Source organism: Dipodomys merriami, unplaced genomic scaffold (genome assembly GCF_024711535.1).
Source record: "Dipodomys merriami isolate MVZ:Mamm:240054 unplaced genomic scaffold, mDipMer1.0.p SCAF_391, whole genome shotgun sequence".
Taxonomy (NCBI): Eukaryota; Metazoa; Chordata; class Mammalia; order Rodentia; family Heteromyidae; genus Dipodomys; species Dipodomys merriami.
The window spans coordinates 522,174-529,488 of record NW_027205504.1 but is presented as its reverse complement, the minus strand read 5'-3'; the positions used below and the strand labels follow the sequence as shown (position 1 = coordinate 529,488).

At 38.3% G+C, this 7,315-nt stretch overlaps 1 pseudogene across 1 annotated transcript; it reads left to right on the top strand.

The window, feature by feature from the left end:
- Window positions 1-5,477: 5,477 nt before the first annotated feature.
- LOC138805390 (golgin subfamily A member 7 pseudogene) lies at window positions 5,478-6,213 on the top strand (annotated as a pseudogene). Its single transcript, XR_011365524.1, has one exon. The product of XR_011365524.1 is annotated as a golgin subfamily A member 7 pseudogene (transcript).
- Window positions 6,214-7,315: the final 1,102 nt, after the last annotated feature.

Genomic DNA, 7,315 nt, shown 5'->3' with positions numbered 1-7,315 from the left:
GACTGTATAAATGCAAAAGTTGGTTGATGGTTGCCTTAAGATAGTGTTCTAGCACAAAACTGGTGCTATTTTCATCTCAAATGGGCCGAGTAAGCCGGAAAAACACAAGAAAAATGGCAAATCCGGGTATCTCAATTTCCAATCTTGATAATCAGGGGTCAGATCAGATAATGAACAACCCAGAAGAGAGTTCCCAAATAGCCCTACAAACACTGGTGGCAAACACGATAAATGAGAAGTTTGACAACTTACAAAGGATGCTGTATGAGCGTGATAGGGAGAGAGAGGAGGCATCCCAAAAGTTTATACAGGAATATCATAAGCATGAGGAAGCTACTCAAAAACTGATACAGGATTTGTGTGAACAACTTGAGAATGCTCAAAGAGAAAGGGAGGAATGGCGTGAGTAGGCTGAGAACACTCAAAGAGAATTGCAGGAATCCCATGAACGGGAAGAAAGAGAACTGCAGGAATCCCACAGACAGGAGGAAGCTAATCAAAGTGTAATTCAGGAATTGAGAGACCAGGTAGAGAATACACAAAGATCACTAAAGGCATTCATGGAATCCATTAACAAAGAGCTGAAGGAAGTCAGGGAGACCCAAAGTCATGGAAACCAACAGAAGGAATGGGAGTCCAAAGAAACCATAACCAATCAACTAAGTGATTTGAGAACAAACACTGAACACCAAATTAAGGAAGTCAGAAATTCATACAAGACCTAAAACAGAGCTTCAAAAAAGAACTTGAAGCCATCAAAGCTGACCAATTAGAAGGAAAAAAGATAAAAAACAAAGTAGAGAGTCTTGACAGCAGGTTAGACCATGCAGAAGATCGAATCTCAGGGATTGAAGACAGCCTAGATATTATAGAGAAAGAACATACAACCATCCAAGACAAGTCCAAGAAATATGATAGATCTATCCAACATCTGGAAGACACCATCAGAAGGCCTAATCTAACGAAAATGGGTGTAGAGGAGCACCTAGAAACAGAAGTTAATGGTCTAGAAAATTTGTTTAACAGGATCCTAGCAGAGAACTTCCCAAACATACAAAAAGATAGGCCTATTCAGATACAAGAAGCTTTTAGAACCCCAAATAGACCAGACCAGAATAGGACATCACACCATCACATTATAATCCACACTGGATCAACTCAGACCAAGGAAAAGATCCTTAAAGCTGTCAAGGAGAAAAGGGTAATCACCTATAAAGGGAAAACAATTAGAATCACCTCAGATTTCTCAGCAGAGACAATCAAAGCAAGAAAAGGCTGGAATGACGTATGCCATGCCCTAAAAACAAACAACTATCAACCAACAATACTGTACCCAGCTAAACTCTCCTTCATAACTGAAGGCCAAATAAAAACCTTCCATAGCAAAGAAAAATTGAAACAATACATCTCCACCAAACCAGCCCTACAAAAGATTCTTAAAGATGTCCTACACATAGAAAACCAACAAGACCGCAACAAAGGCCAAGAAACTGCACCCAAACTGAGAATCCAAGAACCATAGGAAGAACCCAGTTTTCGCAGCCCCCAAGAAGGTGGATAACATGGCAGGAACTCCCAAATAACTCTCAGTCCTAACTCTTAACGTTAATGGACTGAACTCTCCAATTAAGGGACATAGACTGTCTAGTTGGATTAAAAAACAAGACCCTTCTATCTGCTGCCTGCAGGAGTCATATCTTGCCCGTAAAAACAAACACATTTTCAATGTTAAAGGCTGGAACAAAATCTACCAAGCAAACGGCCCCCATAAACAGGCTGGAGTTGCAATCCTAATATCAGATAAAATAGACTTCAAATTAAAATTCATGAGAAGAGATGAATAAGGTTGCTAAATACTAATTAAAGGATCTCTCCTTCAGGAGGATATTACAATTCTAAATATCTATTCGCCAAACAATGGAACACCCAAATTTATCCAAGAAACACTACTTTCCCTAAAATCCCATATAGATCCAAAGACATTAATTGTTGGGGATTTTAACACACCACTCTCCCCACTAGATAGATCAACTCGGCAAAAACTCAACAGAGAAACCGCAGATCTAAACAGCTGCATAGATCAAATAGACTTAACAGACATCTACCGAACATTTCACCCAGCAGCATCAGAATACACGTTTTTCTCAGCAGCACATAGAACGTTTTCTAAAATAGACCACATTTTAGGCCACAAAGCAACCTTGTCTAAATTCAGAAACATTGAAGTTATACCTTGCATTCTCTCCGACCACAAGGGAATAAAATTAGAACTCAACACCAAAAGCCACCAAAGAAGTCCGGTATCTCATGGAGGCTGAACAACACACTGCTGAATCAAGAGTGGGTCATGGAAGAGATTAGAAAGGAAATTCAAATGTTCATGCTTTTCAACAAAAATGAACACACAAATTACTAGCTCCTCTGGGACACAGCAAAGGTAGTACTCAGAGGCAAGTTTATAGCTCTGATCTCCTACATCAACACATTGGAGAGATCTGAAACTAGCAATTTAATGAGACATCTGAACCTCCTTGAAAAAGAGCAGCAAGATAAATCCCAATACCGTAGACAGAAAGAAATAATTAAAATTAAATCAGAATTAAACGAATTTCAATCCAAAAAACTATAGAAAGAATCAACAAAACAAAGAGTTGGTTCTTCGAAAAAATTAACAAAATTTACAGACCCTTAGCAAATCTTATCAGAAAAAGTAGAGAACATACCCAAATTAATAAACTCAGAGATGAAAATGGAAACATCACCACGCAAACAACCAAGATTCAGAACATTATAAGGGAATACATCTCAAAACTTTATGCTCATAAGTTTGAGAACTCGACAGAAATGGACCTTTTTCTAGCAAATATTGACATGCCAAAACTAAACCAAGATGAGTTAAATCAGCTTAACAGGCCCATACCAAGCTTTGAAATAGAAACAGCAATAAGAGTCCTCTAAGCTAAAAAATGTCCAGGACCGGATGATTTTACAGCGGAATTCTACAAGGCCTTCAAAGCAGAGCTCACACCAATACTCCTCCAACTCTTCAATGAAATTGAAAGAGAAAGTTCACTACGAAACACATTCTATGAAGCCATCATAACCCTCATCCCAAAACCAGGAAAGGACTAATCAAAGAAAGAGAACTATAGACCCATCTCGTTGATGTACATTGATGCAGAGTGTCTCCTTTGACTCTGAGGTTTTTTATCCATTGGGAGTTGATTCTGGTGAAGGGTGATATCGAAGAATATAGGTTTTATTATCTACAAGTTGTTAACCAATTTTGCCAGCACCATTTATTGAAGAGGCTGTCTTTCTTCCATCCTAATTTTTAGCTCCCTTATCGAAGATTAGATGGCTATAGGGCTGTGGGTCCATTTCTTGGTTTTCAATTCTATTCCATTTGTCCTGAGGTCTGTTCTTGTGCCACTACTAAGCTGTTTTGTTTAATATGGCTTTTTAGTAGAGTTTGAAATTTGTTATTGATATTCCTTCAACACAGTTTTTTCTGTTAAGCATCAGTTTTGCTATTCGGGGTCTTTAATTTTTCCATATGAATTTTTGGATTGACTCTTCTATTTCCTTGAATAATAAGCCTGGAATATTCATAGGTATCGTATTGAATTTGTAGATAGCTTTTGAAAGTATTGCCATTTTCACAAAGTTGATCCTTCTAATCCCAGGATCATGGGAGGTTTTTCCACTTCCTAAATTCTGTTTTAATTTCCTTTTTCAGGTTTTTAAATTTTTCATCATAGTGATCCTTCAATTCTGTGGTTAAGTTAATTCCTAGGTGAAGTGCCCAGATCTCAGATGCCCCCTCGCAGACTACCAGAGACCACGATCAATGCAAACATCAAAGAGTCGTTTATTGCAAGTTCGAGCTTGGTTCTCTGCACACTCGGTAACCGGTGACGCTAAGAGTTCCTGAGTACAAAATTAAAAATTAGCACAGCTTTTATAGTATCAAACAATCAAGTTTAGGGAGTTTCACACAAGCGAGTTAACAAGTTCAGGGGGTTTCCAAACAAGCAAGTTCACATTTTCAGGGGGTTTAAGTTCACCCTGATGGCACATCCCTTTTTCTGATGGAACACTTAGGCAACTGCTCTGTTCCTTAAGGGTGGGCAGGGTTGGTGGCAACCTGCGGTTTTTTTAGAACTGTTCCTCTTTTGAGGTTATTCTGAGGGCAGCACAGCTACAGGTTGTTGGCTTAATCTTAAAATGCAGTTTCTGTAGCTCTTCATTCCATCCTTTTCTAGAGCATCGGGAACCAATCATGGTCTCCTAATTGGCACAGTCTTTTATATTTACAGTTTGGTATTGGGATCTCAGAACTAAGAAATGGACTGCACTGATCTCTTTTTTTTTACAAGGTCCAATTGTGAGTAAAAAATAACGGTACCAAAGGTCCTTATATTTTTTTAACATTTTAAGACGTACTTTTTAATTTATTTTTTATCCAAAGGATACCATTTTTTTCCCAATTTTTCCCCCAAGGCTTCCTTTACTACCCTCCTCTTCTTTACAATTCCTCGAGCTTCTTTGTGTCTAGAGTGTAAAACTGTCCATTTTTTCCTCTTGCTTGTGGGACCAAGTTATCTCAGAACAGTCTCAAAACACCACTGAGATGGAGAATTTTGCTAGATTTTAAGGCTAAGAGCAGAGCTGTGTCTTATCCTTTTAATACCTTCATTGATAACACACTCAGATTATTACCATACCAGAGCCAAACTAGTCTGTGACTATAGAGTAGATTTCCAGTGACTATGCACTGAAGTGCCTATGGCAAGCAAGCCAGTGATATCCTTTCTCCCAATATCTACTTTGGGAATAGAGAGGGTTTTTGGATATCACCCAAAATAATGTCCCACAAGATCTTAGTTTTAGCAGCTTTTAACCAGGTTGAGTCTCAGGTGATTGAACCCAGAAGGAGTTCAGACTACTTTTCCATGGTGGAGGTGGTCTGAGTGACGATATAGATTTCTTCCAGGTGACTGTCAGCTGGTCTTCAAACTTTACCCTTTAGGGTGTGCAGCTACAGTAGCAGGTCTCTCAGTGGCTCCAAGGGACTGTCACAGCTCATGCTGGGCTGCAATTTCCTACACAGACTGGTTAAGGATACATTGCATAGACTTGGCAGGCTTTGGCCCTGTTGGATTTTAAGACCTTTTAGACAATAGCCCAGGATAATTTACCAAAATGACATTTTTTTACTAACCATATATATTTTTAAACAAACACGAAAGGCTTAATCTTGTAACCATCTCCAACAGATGCAGTCTGAACACTTGCACACCTGTTAACACTATTCTTTATGCCTATTTTTTAAAAAAAAATAATTATTTTTTCTATTTTGCCTCGTTTTTCCAAAACTTACTCTGGACTCTTGATCTTAAAAAAAGGATTGATGGGGCCCAGCGCAACAGCAGCTGGAGGGCCTAGGAGGCAGGGCAGCGGGTCCTGTCCTCGCCATGAGGCCGCAGCAGGCGCCTGTGTCCAGGAAGGTATTCATTCAGCGTGACTACAGCAGTGGCACACGCTGTCAGTTCTAGACCAAGTGTCCCGCAGAGTTGGAGAACAGGATTGGTAGGCAGCAATTTGAAGAAACAGTTCGAACTCTAAATAATCTTTACGCAGAAGCAGAGAAGCTTGGGGGCCAGTCATATCTTGAAGGCTGTTTGGCTTGTTTAACAGCATATACCATCTTCTTGTGCATGGAAACCCATTATGAGAAGGTTCTGAAGAAAGTCTCCAAATATATTCAAGAACAGAATGAGAAGATATATGCTCCCCAAGGCCTCCTCCTGACAGATCCCATTGAGAGAGGACTTCGAGTTATTGAAATTACCATTTATGAAGACAGAGGTTTGAGCAGTGGAAGATAAGCCATAGAATTAAAGATCCCACCTGCAGCTGGAACCCTCATCTGTCCATGGGTCAATCGCAGAGTGTCCCTACCTCCTCTCCAGAGCATCAATCCTTTGTATCTGCTGCCAGAGCCATGGTGCCATTTATGCCGAGGACTAACTTTCTAAAATTCCACACCTGATGTGACTTCTAGTCACTCAGCATCCACTTTGTGTCTCCAAATTGTGTAGGACTTGTCATCTTTTGATTAGCTTCTGAGAAAATACAATGAAGCATTTCACTTTTTAAAATTCAGTCATTAAATAAAGTATGCAGTTAGAGGGCCTAATACAAAGTTTGTTTCTTACCTGCCACCAGGTAAGAAATTGCCATTGGTTCTCTTCATTCCTTGAGCCAGTTTACCTGGTAGCTTTATACTTCAAGAAGTCAAATCTTAGCCAAAATTCTGATTAATAAAAAGCTTTTCTCTAGGTAAGGGGTGTATTATGTCTGTGGTTTTGCCAATGCATCTCCCAGATTTCAGAGAACTATCATTTCTGCCATGTTTCAAATCTTAAGATTTATTTCTGCTGTTCAGTTTCTCAAGCCGAAGCTCAATGAAAAAAGGAGTATAATGTTATTTGTTTTATTACAGCAATTTTTGCTCATAAAATCAGTATTTAATGCAATGTTCATTCTTTTCTTGGGTGACTTAGGTTGATTTGCATTACCTTTGGATGTGGGAAGATGTGGTTTGTGTTGCTTGTTCATTTACACAAATAAGCCCAATGAAGTGGATGCTAAATTGTCAAACACATAAATGTCCCTGCTCTTTTCCTGAATTTGTAATACACAGTGTAATAATACTTTAAATATAGTTTTGTTATAAAGATAACTTTTAAGAAAAAGTTTGATAGGAATAATACTGTATATTGCTAATTTTTAATCATACGGACAAACTTTCTGATCCATATTCTCCTCATATACAGTATTCAGTACACAGAAATGTTAGGTTTGGTTCAAATAAAGTGAGCTAAGTGACCCATGTGGAACTCTCAAGACTTCAGTCGAGATTTCTAGTTCTTTTGTCTATACGTTCTTAGTATTGGAGTTTCTTATGTTCTCCTTTTTTTTCAGGATTTGAGAGCACTGTTTTGGGAGAAAATTAAGGAATATATTAGAGAATGAAGTAGTTAAAAAGTTCCAACTTGCAGAGATATTGTAGGTGCTAATACTGGATTTAGTCTTACAAATTTAATTTCTGTCTGGTAGTTAATATATCCCATCTGTCTGTAATATTTAATTGTATAAAACTTATTCATTACTTTATAGCCTGTAATAGTGTGTCTGCCTTTTAAACCTATTGCAATAACTTCAACTTTGCTGAAATATTAACATATTAGTAAAACTTTTCTTAAACAAACAAAAGAAAGGGATTGATGGGCAAAGGTCTATATTCTAT